General features: G+C 46.8%; 2 non-coding genes across 2 annotated transcripts; both read left to right on the top strand.

Moving 5' to 3' along the window:
• Positions 1 to 1,068: 1,068 nt before the first annotated feature.
• TRNAH-GUG (transfer RNA histidin (anticodon GUG)) lies at positions 1,069 to 1,140 on the top strand. Its single transcript has one exon. It is a non-coding gene; the product is annotated as a tRNA-His (tRNA).
• An 8,555-nt stretch (positions 1,141 to 9,695) lies between these two features.
• On the top strand, positions 9,696 to 9,767 carry TRNAH-GUG (transfer RNA histidin (anticodon GUG)). Its single transcript has one exon. It is a non-coding gene; the product is annotated as a tRNA-His (tRNA).
• The last annotated feature ends 6,871 nt before the right edge of the window (positions 9,768 to 16,638 follow it).

The raw sequence follows: 16,638 nt of genomic DNA, 5'->3' as shown, positions 1-16,638 counted from the left end.
CTCTCTCTCTCTCTCTCTCTCTCTCTCTCTCTCTCTCTCTCTCTCTCTCTCTCTCTCTCTCTCCCTCCCTCCCTCCCTCTCTCTCTCTCTCTCTCTCTCTCTCTCTCTCTCTCTCTCTCTCTCTCTCTCTCTCTCTCTCTCTCACTCTCTCTCTCTCTCTCTCTCTCTCTCTCTCTCTCCCTCTCCCTCCCTCCCTCCCTCCCTCCCTCCCTCCCTCCCTCTCTCCCCCTCTCCCTCCCTCTCTCTCCCTCTCCCTCCCTCTCCCTCCCTCCCTCCCTACCTCCCTCTCTTCCCCTCCCTCCCTCCCTCCCTTCCTTCCTCCCTCCCTCCCTCCCTCCCTCCCTCCCTCCCTCTCTCCCTCCATCCGTCTCCCTCTCTCCCTCCCTCCCGCCCTCCAAAGCCCTCTCTACCTACTTCCTTCCCTTTCTATCCCAATCCCTCTGCTATTCCCCCCCCCCTTCCCCCCACCCCCCAGGCTGGCCAGGTACGCGGCCTTCACCCCCCTCCCCCCCCCTTGGCCAGGTAGACAGCCTACCAGACAAGAGAAATATATTAATCTTAAAATGCATTATCCACAAGCCTGTTATTACCGTGGGAACCGAAGCCCTGCTCCGGACGTCCAGGCTGGTTGGGACGCCACTGTGGCTGGGACACCATTGTGGCTGGGACACCACTGTGGCTGGGACACCACTGTGGTTGGGACGCCACTGTGGCTGGGACACCACTGTGGCTGGGACGCCACTGTGGTTGGGACGCCACTGTGGCTGGGACACCACAGTGGCTGGGACACCACTGTGGCTGGGACACCACTGTGGCTGGGACACCACTGTGGCTGGGACACCACTGTGGCTGGGACACCACTGTGGCTGGGACACCACTGTGGCTGGGACACCACTGTGGCTGGGACACCACTGTGGCTGGGACACACAGTGAAACACTACCCCTCACAATACTGGTGTATTACGAAGTGTCACCATTGCAATTCCATACAGGCAACTTTGGGTGGATTGAACTCAACATTCTAATAAATATCTTTAATTTCCACTCGCTAATAAGCAGTCGTCGGTGGCCGTGATCGTATAGTGGTTAGTACATTGCGTTGTGGCCGCAATAACCCAGGTTCGAATCCTGGTCACGGCAAGTGACTGTGTTTTCTTATTTGTTTTTTAAGACAGGTTTGTTTTAAGGAGAGATAAATGAAAGAGGAGGAGTATTTACTATCATGTAAATAAAGCTGTTGTGGGTGAGGAAATGCAGTTTATAGATGAACACAACGTTTCGATCAGTCTTGAGACTTGCCAGTGATCGGAACACAATCGACTTGAGAACAGTCCAGGACGGACCGAAACGTCGTCGTCCCTTCACCTTCTAGTGTGTGGTCTGGTCAACATCAGAACCTAAGTTTCGGCCCCCCCCCCCAGCCACTTGGATATGATCGTGGAAGACGTTTCCACCCCCCCCCTCCTCCTGCCACTTGGAAAAGAGTGTTTGTCCTGATGCTTGTTAAGCTGGGTCAAGATGCGTTATAAGAACAGATAAAGTGTCGCTTGCGAAGTCGAAGCCAGATTAGTAGCGTCCTCATAAACATTGGCTCATCTCTTTGTTTATGATTGTAAAGCTTTATCTGTGATTCGTTTTATGTAATCTGTACTCAGGTTGTGGTCGTCTTAGCTGGGGTCGTCCCCAACCCATCCTCTAGCTGGGGTCGCCTTAGCTGGGGTCGTCCCTCAACCCATCATCAGGCTGTGGTAGTCTTAGCTGGGGTCGTCCCCAACCCATCCTCAGGCTGTGGTCGTCTAAGCTGGGGGTCACCGATAAAATTTCAGCCAATGCTTGTCCAAGTATTGGCTGATTCATTTGATCATTTGTGAATTTATTGAATTGTGTTTACAAAAACTATAATTTATCGAATTGAATAAATATACATATTTTATAGTTATGTGTATGAATAGGTCTGGGTTAGGTTAGGTTTTTGGTCCTTTTGATAAGCCACTTGTATTTGTGTTATGTGAGTGAAGCGTTATTTTTTATTATTATTTTCTACCACAGACGTGGCCACACATTTACAATGCTAACCAACATATAAACATTTTCTTCTGTCCTCCATGGACAGGGTTAGAGATGTGTTAAACATATAGATTAGGAATTTATTGAACAACCACAGAAGGTGATTGTAGTGCTTTTAAAATGCTAATATAACCTATAGACATAAATACATAGATACACAGAGTTACTTCTGCCCTACATAAAGTGGCGTCCAACCACTTGGGCTGGACGGTAGAAGACGGTCTTGCGTTATGCAAGTCGGCGTTCAATACCCGACCGTCCAAGTGCTGGGTACCATTCTTTATCTCGTCCCATCCCAAATCCTTATCCTGACTTCCTTCCCAGTGCTATATAATCGCAATGGCTTGGCGCTACTCCTGATTCCCTTCCCTTCCCTACATAAAGTGGTTGATGTGTCTTTTACATAGTGTCATTAATGTGCATTTACAAAGGTGAAATGTAATTCTGATCAGCTTCCACATATACTTTATACACATACATACACACATATATACATATATATACATATATGCATTTTGGTTCTACAGGGTAGCCAACTCCATCAAAATATTAAATATGTAACAACTCAATTATTAATTAATCAACCAATGACTCCTTAGGATAACTGGGATCTATCAGTTCATTTTGTAAATGCGCCCAACAAAGATGGTGTGCACTCTACTTTATTAAAACAACACTGAAAAGCATCACTGAGAGTACTCAGAGTATGGGTAACGACGTGTATCAGTGCTATACCGACGGCTCTGTAGAAGAAGGTGGACGATGTACCGGATGTGCATGCAATATATTTGAACAATCTTCTCTCGTACATACAGCAATGAAGCGCGTCAATGACTGGGCAAGTACAACTCAAACCCAACTTGCAGGCATATACCTTGCCACTGAATTTCTAAAAGACAAAGGCAGTGGATTTATATACTGTGACTCGCAGAGTGCACTCCTGGCATTGAACGCACATAGTAGTGACACCCAGAAAATAGTCACTGATAGAAAACCAGTGGTAGAAATTGATATGGATGTTTTATTAGCAGTGACAAAGAGAATACTTAAACAAATATCTAATGAAGATCTCACAGACCTAACAAATTCACAAAGACCTGAAAATTGTAGCATTAAATATTATGATAGATATCGTGAGGAGACATTCACATATGGGACTAATAGAATATGAACTCGGCAATGTGATGTTATAGTGACCAGAATACGCCTGGGATATAGATGTATCTGGCAGCTTTCTCAAAACCCAAATGTCGAGTACACAATGTGTCAACTTTGTAAAGAGAAAACTTGCACTCCATTAACATTACTGACCACAGGATGGGTATGGCGGTAGTACACCCCATACCCATCCTGTGGGTGGCAGTGGACCCCATACCCATCCTGTGGGTGGTAGTGGGCCCCATACCCATCCTGTGGGGGGTAGTAGACCCCATACCTATCCTGTCGGTGGTAGTGAACCCCATACCCATTCTGTGGGTGGTAGTGGACCCCATACCCATCCTGTGGGTGGTAGTGGACCCCATACCCATCCTGTGGGTGGTAGTGGACCCCATACCCATCCTGTGGGTGGTAGTGGACCCAAAACCCATCCTGTGGGTGGTAGTGGACCCCATACCCATCCTGTGGGTGGTAGTGGACCCCATACCCATCCTGTGGGAAGTAATGTAAAGGGTTACAGAGGCACATAGTGGGCTCAGGGACTGAACCTCAAATTCATTTAGTTACTGTCTTGATGAACAAGTTACAGTCGTGATGAGCAAGTTACAGTCGTGATGAGCAAGTTACAGTCGTGCTGAGCAAGTTACAGTCGTGATGAGCAAGTTACAGTCGTGATGAGCAAGTTACAGTCGTGATGAGCAAGTTACAGTCGTGATGAGCTAGTTACGGTCATAATGAATTAGTTACAGTCGTGATGAGCTAGTTACAGTCGTGACTGTAACTAGCGATACCCATCCTGTGGGCGGGTACCCATACCATAGTGAGGTTAGCACAGTCTTGCCCGGTAAACAACTCTTAGTTGCGTCACACTTTGCTTCACACAAGTCAAGTACTCTGACGGAGTTTTCCTGTCGCACGAACCTGCACAGCTACGAACTGATTCACGAACAGACGCATATATCCACTACCCAGCAATACCACGGACAAGCCCCGGACGCAGACGCACGGACAAGCCCCAGACACAGACGCACGGACAAGCCCAGACACAGACGCACGGACAAGCCCCAGACACAGACGCACGGACAAGCCCAGACACAGACGCACGGACAAGCCCAGACACAGACGCACGGACAAGCCCAGACACAGACGCACGGACAAGCCCAGACACAGACGCACGGACAAGCCCCAGACACAGACGCACGGACAAGCCCAGACACAGACGCACGGACAAGCCCAGACACAGACGCACGGACAAGCCCAGACACAGACGCACGGACAAGCCCAGACACAGACGCACGGACAAGCCCAGACACAGACGCACGGACAAGCCCCAGACACAGACGCACGGACAAGCCCAGACACAGACGCACGGACAAGCCCAGACACAGACGCATACAAAGACCTTCATCACCTCTGGGGGAAACCGACCAATTAAGACTGTTTAGAGAGTAATTAAGACTTGTCTCACGTAAGCGGACATGAGACTTCCGGTAATAAGGGCTAATTCGAGCGCTAATTACAGTATCACCGGAAGTGAATCCCAGATGGTCAGGCCAGGTTTCCCCTCGTCTACCCTCACTCAGAGCTTACTAACACCCCTATATACTAACGGTCCTATATAACTGCTCAAGAAGTGCTCTCTAACACCCCTATATACTAACGGTCCTATATAACTGCTCAAGAAGTGCTCTCTAACACTCCTATATACTAACGGTCCTATATAACTGCTCACTAACACCCCTCATACACTAACTACCATCTACAAGCGCTCAGTAATACCTATATGTACTCACTGATATCAACAGTTGCTCAATAATGCACTTATATTCTACCGGTTCTCAACCAGTGCTCAATATTACTCTACAATTGCACAATAACACCAACTCCCTGTTCTCAACAAGTGCTCATTGACACGGAACTATAAAATAGGCTCATGCTGGCTGGAACTGAACTTTAAAGTAGGCCTACGATGGCTGGAACAGAAACCTAAGGTAGGCTAATGCTGACTGGAGGAAAACCCCTAAAGCACTCCTATGCTGGAAATAAGAGAAACCTAAAGTAGGTCTATGCAGTCTCTAACGACAAAAATGCAGCCTTAGAACAAAATTTTAAGGCTGGTTTATGCTCTCTGGAACATGTTCCAAATGTAAGCCTATGCTGGCTGGAACAGAACATGCAATTAGACCTAATTTTGCATTAAAAACAAATATTGTCAACTCTCTGGATATATACAAAGGGGAATACACCTACCGCTTGAGATATAAAGATTTACACACTTACATTCATAATGTATTGTTGTATGGTAAACGCTACATGTAAGGGAGGACTGATCCCCCTTCTCTCTCTCTCTCTCTCTCTCTCTCTCTCTCTCTCTCTCTCTCTCTCTCTCTCTCTCTCTCTCTCTCTCTCTCTCTCTCTCTCTCTCTCTCTCTCTCTCTCTCTCTCTCTCTCTCTCTCTCTCTCTCTCTCTCTCTCTCTCTCTCTCTCTCTCTCTCTCCTCTCTCTCTCTCTCTCTCTCTCTCTCTCTCTCTCTCTCTCTCTCTCTCTCTCTCTCTCTCTCTCTCTCTCTCTCTCTCTCTCTCTCTCTCTCTCTCTCTCTCTCTCTCTCTCTCTCTCTCTCTCTCTCTCTCTCTCTCTCTCTCTCTCTCTCTCTCTCTCTCTCTCTCTCTCTCTCTCTCTCTCTCTCTCTCTCTCTCTCTCTCTCTCTCTCTCTCTCTCTCTCTCTCTCTCTCTCTCTCTCTCTCTCTCTCTCTCTCTCTCTCTCTCTCTCTCTCTCTCTCTCTCTCTCTCTCTCTCTCTCCTCTCTCTCTCTCTCTCTCTCTCTCTCTCTCTCTCTCTCTCTCTCTCTCTCTCTCTCTCTCTCTCTCTCTCTCTCTCTCTCTCTCTCTCTCTCTCTCTCTCTCTCTCTCTCTCTCTCTCTCTCTCTCTCTCTCTCTCTCTCTCTCTCTCTCTCTCTCTCTCTCTCTCTCTCTCTCTCTCTCTCTCTCTCTCTCTCTCTCTCTCTCTCTCTCTCTCTCTCTCTCTCTCTCTCTCTCTCTCTCTCTCTCTCTCTCTCTCTCTCTCTCTCTCTCTCTCTCTCTCTCTCTCTCTCTCTCTCTCTCTCTCTCTCTCTCTCTCTCTCTCTCTCTCTCTCTCTCTCTCTCTCTCTCTCTCTCTCTCTCTCTCTCTCTCTCTCTCTCTCTCTCTCTCTCTCTCTCTCTCTCTCTCTCTCTCTCTCTCTCTCTCTCTCTCTCTCTCTCTCTCTCTCTCTCTCTCTCTCTCTCTCTCTCTCTCTCTCTCTCTCTCTCTCTCTCTCTCTCTCTCTCTCTCTCTCTCTCTCTCTCTCTCTCTCTCTCTCTCTCTCTCTCTCTCTCTCTCTCTCTCTCTCTCTCTCTCTCTCTCTCTCTCTCTCTCTCTCTCTCTCTCTCTCTCTCTCTCTCTCTCTCTCTCTCTCTCTCTCTCTCTCTCTCTCTCTCTCTCTCTCCTCTCTCTCTCTCTCTCTCTCTCTCTCTCTCTCTCTCTCTCTCTCTCTCTCTCTCTCTCTCTCTCTCTCTCTCTCTCTCTCTCTCTCTCTCTCTCTCTCTCTCTCTCTCTCTCTCTCTCTCTCTCTCTCTCTCTCTCTCTCTCTCTCTCTCTCTCTCTCTCTCTCTCTCTCTCTCTCTCTCTCTCTCTCTCTCTCTCTCTCTCTCTCTCTCTCTCTCTCTCTCTCTCTCTCTCTCTCTCTCTCTCTCTCTCTCTCTCTCTCTCTCTCTCTCTCTCTCTCTCGCTCGCTCGCTCGCTCGCTCGCTCGCTCGCTCGCTCGCTCGCTCTCTCTCTCTCTCTCTCTCTCTCTCTCTCTCTCTCTCTCTCTCTCTCTCTCTCTCTCTCTCTCTCTCTCTCTCTCTCTCTCTCTCTCTCTCTCTCTCTCTCTCTCTCTCTCTCTCTCTCTCTCTCTCTCTCTCTCTCTCTCTCTCTCTCTCTCTCTCTCTCTCTCTCGCTCTCTCTCTCTCTCTCTCTCTCTCTCTCTCTCTCTCTCTCTCTCTCTCTCTCGCTCTCTCTCTCTCTCTCTCTCTCTCTCTCTCTCTCTCTCTCTCTCTCTCTCTCTCTCTCTCTCTCTCTCTCTCTCTCTCTCTCTCTCTCTCTCTCTCTCTCTCTCTCTCTCTCTCTCTCTCTCTCTCTCTCTCTCTCTCTCTCTCTCTCTCTCTCTCTCTCTCTCTCTCTCTCTCTCTCTCTCTCTCCTACAATATAGCTAAAACCCTATAAGAACACTTCACTCATATATGGTTTATTAACACACTTCACTGGACATTACCATCATTTTCATAAAGTTTGAAGAAAAACGCTCACACCACCCATTTCTCACGATCCGCATGTAAAGGTTATGTTATGGTTACATAATAAGAAGACTTCAGAGTCGAGTCGGAATGATATTGTGAGAGTTCCCGTGGAATTGATGTTTTCACAGTGTACCTCCAATAATTGAGTGAAGCTAATCACAACCATCTGGCCTTGGACACACACTTGTATTTTGGTTTATTAAACAGAAAACACACACACACACACACACACACACACACACACACACACACACACACACACACACACACACACACACACACACACACACACACACACACACACACACATGTTTGTGGATGTTTGCGGATGACGCAAAGTTGATGAGAAGAGTTGTGACAGATGAGGAATGCAGGATCCTCCAAGAGGACCTGAACAGGTTGCAGAGATGGTCAGAGAAATGGCTACTGCAGTTCAACACGAGCAAATGTAAAGTTATGGAAATAGGACTAGGAGATAGGAGACCAAAGGGACAGTACACAATGAAGGGGAACAGCCTACCTGTGACGACGCGTGAAAGAGACCTGGGGGTGGACGTAACACCTAATCTATCTCCTGAGGCACATATAAATAGGATAACGACAGCAGCGTACTCTACACTGGCAAAAGTTAGAACATCATTCAGAAACCTAAGTAAGGAGGCATTTAGGTCGCTTTACACTGCCTACGTGAGGGCCAGTCTTAGAGTATGCCGCCTCATCATGGAGTCCCCATCTGAAGAAGCATATAATGAAACTGGAAAAGGTTCAGAGGTTTGCAACGAGACTCGTCCCAGAGCTACGAGGCATGAAGTATGAGGAGCGCCTGAGGGAACTGTGCCTTACGACACTAGAAAGAAAAAGCGAGAGGGGGGACATGATAGGAACGTATAAGATACTCAGAGGGATTGACAGAGTGGACATAGACGAAATGTTCACACGGAATAGTAACAGAACGAGGGGACACGGATGGAAGCTGGAAACTCAGATGAGTCACAGAGATGTTAGGAAGTTTTCTTTTAGCGTGAGAGTAGTGGGAAAATGGAATGCACTTCAGGAACAGGTTGTGGAAGCAAATACTATTCATAATTTTAAAACCAGGTATGATAGGGAAATGGGACAGGAGTCATTGCTGTAAACAACCGATGCTCGAAAGGCGGGATCCAAGAGTCAGTGCTCGATCCTGCAGACACAACTAGGTGAGTACAACTTGGTAAGTACACACTTAAGGGAATCGACAGGGTTGATGAAGACAGGCTATTTAACACAAGGGGCATACGCACTAGGGGACACAGGTGGAAACTGAGTGCCCAAATGAGCCACAGAGATATTAGAAAGAACTTTTTCAGTGTCAGAGTGGTTGACAAATGGAATGCATTAGGAAGAGATGTGGTGGAGGCTGACTCCATACACAGTTTCAAGTGTAGATATGATAAATCTCAATAGGCTCAGGAACATGTATACCTGTTGATTGACAGTTCAGAGGCTACCACACCTGCTACCATGTAACACAATCTACCTGTTACCACTGTTGTAACACCTATGACCCCCCCCCCCAGAGGTCACACAAAGGGAAGCCTTGTCCAAGAAGTCAGCCCAGATGACCTCTGGATCATCTTGTATGTTGATTAAAAATTCCGGGTTAGTCCTAGTCAGCTAGTTTCAAGTATGTAATATTTCATGATACTCTTGTCAAACATTGCAATGGAATTAGACTCCAGATTCTTATGTGTAAACATCCATGGATCTCCCCCTTTTAGCCAGGTCAGAGGTCAGCCACACCCGTAATTAATAATTGTTCTCTTGAAGAGTGTATGGTGAATGCCAAACAAGCCTAATGAAAAAATTCTTGAGTGTTTGGGCACGTGTGGCCCGACCTCTTGCATCTTCGGTGTAGGTAGCAACAGCAAATCTCCCCCTCCCCCTTTTGGGGTGTATATATGGTCCTGTAGGAGAATTAGCCAGAGAGAGTGCCGGACACCAGGGTCCAGAGCGGGTCTGTGAAGAACATCACACAGCCAGGGAGAGACAGAGTCAATCCACCGGATGGAGAGACAGAGGTCTTAAGGTAATGTGTGTGATCTTTGATACGTTTCCATGTCTGAATTACTTTAACAATTGCCAGTAGTGCCAGTGTTAGAGTATGGCTTATACACACACACACACCATACCAAGATGGCCGTGATCGTATAGTGGTTAGTGCATTGCGTTGTGGCCGCAATAACCCAGGTTCGAATCCTGGTCACGACAAATGGACATATAATATGGGGGGAGCCGGTTGCCGAGCGGACAGCACACTGTACACGTGATCCTGTGGTCCCGGATTCAATCCCGGGCGCCGGCAATAAAAGATGTGCAGATTTTCTTTCACCCTTTGCCCCTGTTACCTAGCAGTAAATAGGTACCTGAGAGTTAGTCAGCTGTCACGGGCTGCTTCCTGGTGTGTGTGTGTGGTGTGTGGAAAAAAAGGTAGTAGTAAGCACAGTTGATTGGCAGTTGAGAGGCGGGCCAAAAGAGCAGAGCTCAACCCCTGCAAGCACAACTAGGTGAATACAACTAGGTGAATACACACAGCGGGGGCCTCGCGGCTGGGTGGACAGCACTCGGGGATCGTAGTCCTAATGGTCCAGGTTCGATTCCCAGCGGAGGCGGAAGCAAATAGGCAGAGTTTCTTTCACCCTGGTGTAAGTAGCATTAAGTAGCGTTCACCTAGCAGTAAATAGGTACCTGAGAGTTAGACCGCTGCTACGGAATGCTTCCTGGGGATGTGTGTGTGTGTGTGTTAGAGAGAGATATATGTTCTAGATATAATAGAGGAAAAACAGATTGGTTAGAAAGGCGGGGTCCAAGAGCTAAATAACTCGATTCTACAGACCTAGATAGTAAATACAAATATTACAAATAGTAAATACACACAAATGGTGGAAACCGAGTACCCAAGTGAGTCACAGGGACGTTAGAAAGAACTTTTGCTTCAGTGTCAGAGTAGTTAACAGGTGGAATGTATTAGGCAGTGATGTGGTGGAGGCTGACTCCATACACAGTTTCAAATGTAGGTATGATAGAGCCCAGTAGGCTCAGGAATTTGTACATCAGTTAAATGACGGTTGAGAGGCGGAACCAAAGAGCCGAAATTCAACCTCCTCAAGCACAACTAAGTAAGTACACACATCTTCAGAGCCAACATACATACAACAAAAACTAAATAATTAAAAACACTATCAAAATCTGTTAACCATATAACTAAAAATCTGGAACAGATCTAAAACTGACTAAACTGTCTTTTTTTTTACGGAATCCACCAATCCGCTTAAAATACGACGGATTAGTTGAAAATTAAAGCACCATAATACTTACGTTTTCTCTGCAGTGTCCTCAAAAGGGTGTAAGTAAAGTTACTTGGATTTCTGTGTTGCTGGTCAGGGGTAACAGTTGCGTTTGTAACGAAGTAACGGAATTGAGAAAATGGGTTACGATGAGATCTATCTCGTTGCCTTTCACTCCGTAAAAAACACAGCTGTTTGGACTAACTAAAAAATCCCCAACCCAGGCAACACGCCCATCGAAGCCACGCATAGAAAACGTCAATATATTTGCTGAAAATTTTGCTAATACGTCGTATTCTTAACGAATTGGTTGAGTGGGTGCAAAATGTGAGGTATATGATGATAGTATTAGGCAAAGCGAGCGGGAGCTTCAGGGAGGGACGAGGCCACACCTGCCTCAGAGAAAATAGTCCAGTGTTGCAAGGGTGTGATTGGCATGAAGGGCTTGCAACGCCGGGGCCTGTGTTGCACTTTCTAGCCTCTGCAGTGTTCCTTGTGCTTGGGGAGGGGGCGGGAGAGGGAAGGGAGAGGGAAGGGAGGGGGAAGGAGAACGTAAGGGGAACAGTGTGTGTGAGGTGGAGAGACAGAGAGAGAGAGAGACAGAGACACGGAGAAGAGGCAGAGGGAAGGGAGAGGGAGGGTGTGAGGGACGTAGTGTGAGGGGGGACGGGAGGGGGGGGGGAAGAGAGAAAGAGGGGCAGCGTACGAGCCTGGGTGGCATCTTGAGGGTCGGAGGGTACGAACTGCATTGCAATTCATCATTGTTGCATGCATTTATGCAAAGTACAAACATGCGGCCTAGCACAAATAATCCTAATCATTTTTCTCTTTTCTTTTTCGTAAAGATGATGGACAGAAGCACAGGAGAAGGAAGAGCTGAAGAAAAGTGGAAAATCTTGCACGTTATGACAGCAGTTGCAGAGACTCTGCAACGTGCTTAATACACACCCAAGGTGCTAATTATGCATCACTACACACTCAGACTCATGCAGTCGCATACCAGATATGTCAAACACACCAAGCAATCCTCCAGACGTATCCTGCAAGCACACAACGCTCATCAATATTCCCAAGTGCATGTAAAGGCACTGGAGTCCATCCAAACACACGAAAATGATCACTCCTCAAGCACATCAAAACACAAGCAAACATACACACCATAACGCAGGCTGACACATCCAAATGCATAAAAACACACATACAAAAAAACACACCCAAACGCCCACACAAAGAAGCACGAGAACTGCAGCATCAGAGACAAGGAAGGAGCAGACGGCGAGGAGGAGGGGGATGGGGGGAGTGGGGGGGTGAATGGGGGAGCACACGTGCCCCAGCTCTGCACCCTCAGGGCTAACCACAACAGCAGCGTAAATCATTCAACAACCCCGCCCTTTCTACACACACGTCTACCCCCACCCACCCCTCCTCCCCTCCTCCTCCTGCCCAATAGTCCAATCATACACAGATCTACCTTCCATGCTCCCCGCCCCCCCCCCCCCTTCCAATCGCCAGCTAGCCCCGTCCCTTAAGTGTTCTTCAACTATTCTCCCTCCCACCTCGATCCCATCTACTTCTTTCCCATCATGCCTTTCAATCTACCCCGACTATCCATCATACACTTCCAAATTCAAATAACCATCCACCAGCCCCTAGCCACACCCTCTACTCGACCATCCTCTCAGACCACATCATATATACTGATCTCATTCTAACCCCCCCCCCCCCCCACATATCCTAACTACTTCTCCTTATCCTAAAAACTCTATTCACTCTAACAAATAGCTAACAAAAACTCAAAAACAAATAGCTAACAAACAGCTCTCTTCCCCAACAAATACTATATACCCTTCCGTCACACACCTACTCAAAAAACAAAAACAAAATGTGGGAGAAATTAAAAAAGGAAAAGTAGGAGGTGCGATTTAAGGAAATGTAAACAAAGACAGATGAGATTACAAAGAAAAATGAGCTCAGGGAACACACACACACACTCAGATATTCCGGATGTAAGTACACTTACAGAAATAAAATTTTGTGATGTCGAAACCAATGCAAGTGTTCTCTCAGGATTTTCATTTAGTAGGAGAGAAGGAAGAGAGAAGGAAGAGGGGAAACTAACTCTGTAGGCCGAAAAAATCAAATTGAAGGATCAACAAAATGGTAATCCCAGATATTGAAGGATGCAATGGCTATAAGACAACCATCATAAGTAAATATGTAACATCGGTTGATGTCGTTGTAGAATGATTAGGTTGTGGGCAGGAATTGGAGTACCAAACGTCCACTGCTTTTTCTTAGTTTTATTATAAATATATATATATATATTTTATCTTCTACACGGGCCACGAACTTGCTTGTAGAGTGTGTAAGGGAGCGCGTGTAGACGCTCTGATGCCCGGGGTGTGTCTGAGGTCTGTGGTCTGCAGCAGAGTAGATTGCATTCAAATCTGCTGACACGTTGTTGATACTTATTAAGTTGTTTAGCTTAAGAGGGTATTAGGTCACCCTATGTGTATGTCCATGGGCGACTAACTGGCGTCCAACACCGCTCGGCACGCTATCATCGGCGTCCTCGGCGATCTGCTTGAAAAAATTTGAAAACCCTTGGGCGTGTACCTAACTAACGTTATATACAGTGATTTACCTATAGTGGCCGTAAACAAACAAGTTTTGAGACGTCCAACACCGTCTCGGACATGCATGAATAATGAGTACAATTCTTAAATATAATCCTTAAACTAAGCTATCCATGGAGCATCATGACTAACTAGCTAAATGTCTGCACAACTGGAGGCAGGAGGTCCGGCTGCAGGTAGAGGCGGTAGCGGTAGTCAGCGGACCAGAAGTTGCGCGTAAGAATTCATGATGCTCAGCCACAGTGTTACCTGTTAAGTAGATTATAAACGGCAGACACTAACGTAGGCACAATATAGTACATGGCAATACATAGAATAAGCGACATTTCCACTAAAATATGGAGAGCATGAACGTGGCAGGAACACTAGGACCTACATAGTGTATAGAGACACGACAAGATCAATAAACTACGAACGAAGATACCCGAGGTGGAAGGGTCTATATACAATGAACCGAGGGGTGCGAAACGAATGTTGTAATCACTCTTAAATCTAGTCATAAAACTATGAATTCTCAGGTGCTAGTCCATCACGAACGTAGTCTCCCACTGCCATGTATGAACAAGCAGGGAGAGGGGAGCAGATAGAACGCATCCATTGTCCCTTACAGACTGGAACACCACAGTCACACGAAGAGGAATCATCAGACTGTTGGTAGTGTACTGTCGAAATAACAGGTCTGGACCGAAGATTGTATGTGTGAGTACGTGGTGGGGTAGTATCGCTGGGCGTGTCTGAGACCGAAGTGGGTGTCACAGTGGTAGGGTCACACAGTACATTGTCAGGGACAGGAGTCGGGGTGTCATCTTCAACAGTCAGACGGGCAAATTTCATGTGGTTGAGATGCTCATGTACTTGTTCTCCAGTGGCTAGGTTTTCCAGCTTATACTTATTACCTGTGATATGCTCAAGAACTCTGTAAGGACCAAGAAACTTCTCAGTCAGTTTGTACATGGGACCATCTCGTCGCTGGTTGAGGATCATTACTAAAGATCCAGGTCCTATTCTCGTAGGTTTAGCACGAGCATTTTGTAACCGTGTGAAATCATCAGTAGCTTTAGAGAGATGTTCCTTGACCCTCTGGAACACCAGTTGAGTGTCTCTCCGTTTTACCTTAACATAGTCGTCATAGTTGTAGAGTGGCGCGGGCGGCGCGGAGATGATGGCATTAGGAAATCTCATGTCTGTCCCAAATAGCACAAAGTGAGGTGTGTCTCCTATGGAGAAGTTGACAGAGGAGTTTATCGAACATTGGACGATTGGCATAAGTTCATCCCATTTGTGACTGTCCCGATTGACTGTCACTCTGAGTGCGTCAAGGACCTTCTTGTTAGTTCTTTCAGCAAGGCCATTGCTAGCCGGTTGATAAGGCATTATATTACACTTCTTGATGTTGTACAATGTAGCCAGTTGTTCCAGAACAGAATTGTTGAATTCCGGGCCGTTGTCAGAGAGTATAACTCTGGGTGGACCATACCTGCAAATTATATGATCATGAAAGGCACTAGCTATAGTTTCTGCAGTTTTGTTTGGAATTGGAACCAGTTCACAGTATCTAGAGAAGTTATCTACCATAACTAGGAGATGTTTATTTCCTCTGGAGGTTTCAGCAAAATTCGTTAACAAATCCATAGAAACACGATCCCAAGGTACATTAGTCGTAGGGTAAGTCTGAATCGGGTTCGGGCCAGCAACATGGCCTCTGTGAGCTAGGCAGGTTAGACATTGATCCACGTGACGTTCAATCTGTTTGGCCATTTTGGGCCAGTAGTACGTAAGACGAGCCTGCTTGATGGTGCGGTCCTTGCCAGGATGCGCACTGTGTGGGGCGTCGTGAACAAGTTTTAACACGGTAGGAACTATCGACGCAGGAATAACAAGTTGATGTACCAGTCTGGCAGGAGATCCAAGCATAACCTTGCGATGGAGCACATGATCTAAGAGTACTAGTTCCTTGAGTGGTACGGGTGGCTTGACGGTAAGAGTCGTGTGCGGGTCCATGAGAAAGCTTATGATCGGTGCCCACATTGGGTCTTGACGTTGTGCCAGTTCTACATATCGCAAGTCTAATGAAGGGTATTCAACGTGAACGGGAGCGACGTAACGTGAGAGAGCATCGGCAACTACATTGTGTTTGCCAGGTAAGTATCCAAACGTGGGTAGGAACTCTTGTATGGTGAGCGACCAACGGGCAAACTTGCCTATGGGGTTCTTGTCTCTGAACAAGGGAATGATAGCTTGGTGGTCCGTCAGTACACGGACAGGGTAGTTATAGATGATATCTCTGAAATGTTTGAGTGCCCATACGACAACCAACGCTTCGCGCTCGGTTGTCGAATAATTCTTTTCAGCTTTAGAGAGGACTCGGCTCGCATATGCAATGGCATGTTCTTTTCTGTCACTAGTTTGAGCGAGTACGGCCCCTAACCCAATGTTACTGGCGTCAGTAACTAAAATGAACGGTTTGGTGAAGTCTGGGAATTTGAGAACAGGAGAAGATATCAGGGCTTCTTTGAGCGTTTGAAATGCTTTCTCTTGATCAGTTGTCCAAATGAACGGAACGTCCTTCTTAAGGAGGTGAGTGAGAGGAGATGCAATCACTGAATAACCGGCAATGAAATGGCGGTAAAATCCAGCTAGGCCTACGAACTTTTGTACTGCTTCAGCATTATGAGGGACTGGAAAGTTCTTGACAGCTTCTATCTTTGAATCTAGAGTGGTGATGCCTTGCGAGGTGACGTTATGGCCGAGAAACTGTATTTTTTCTCTCATGAAGGCGCATTTGCTAAGTTTGATTTTCAGATTGGCTTCAGCTAGTTTCTGAAGGACTCGGTCCAAGCTTTGAAGATGTGAGGGTACATCCTTGGACATGATAATGAGGTCATCGAGGTAGACCATGAGGGTATTCCCTATCATTCGTCGGAACAGGTCTGTCATAAGCCTTGAGAAGGTAATAGGGCTGCTGCGTAAGCCAAAAGGCATGCGGGTGTACTGGTAATGACCATTAGGGACGGAAAACGCCGTCAGTTCTCGACTTTCTGGGTCGAGCGGTATCTGCCAAAATCCTTGCAATAAATCAAGTGTGGAAAAAACCTTATTCTGACCTATGTTCTGCAATAAGTCAGTAAGCACGGGAAGTGGAAATCGATCAGGAATCGT

This window comes from Procambarus clarkii, chromosome 40 (genome assembly GCF_040958095.1).
Source record: "Procambarus clarkii isolate CNS0578487 chromosome 40, FALCON_Pclarkii_2.0, whole genome shotgun sequence".
Lineage (NCBI taxonomy): Eukaryota > Metazoa > Arthropoda > Malacostraca > Decapoda > Cambaridae > Procambarus > Procambarus clarkii.
Note: the sequence above shows the minus strand (reverse complement) of the source record. Positions and strands in the feature narration are given on the sequence as shown.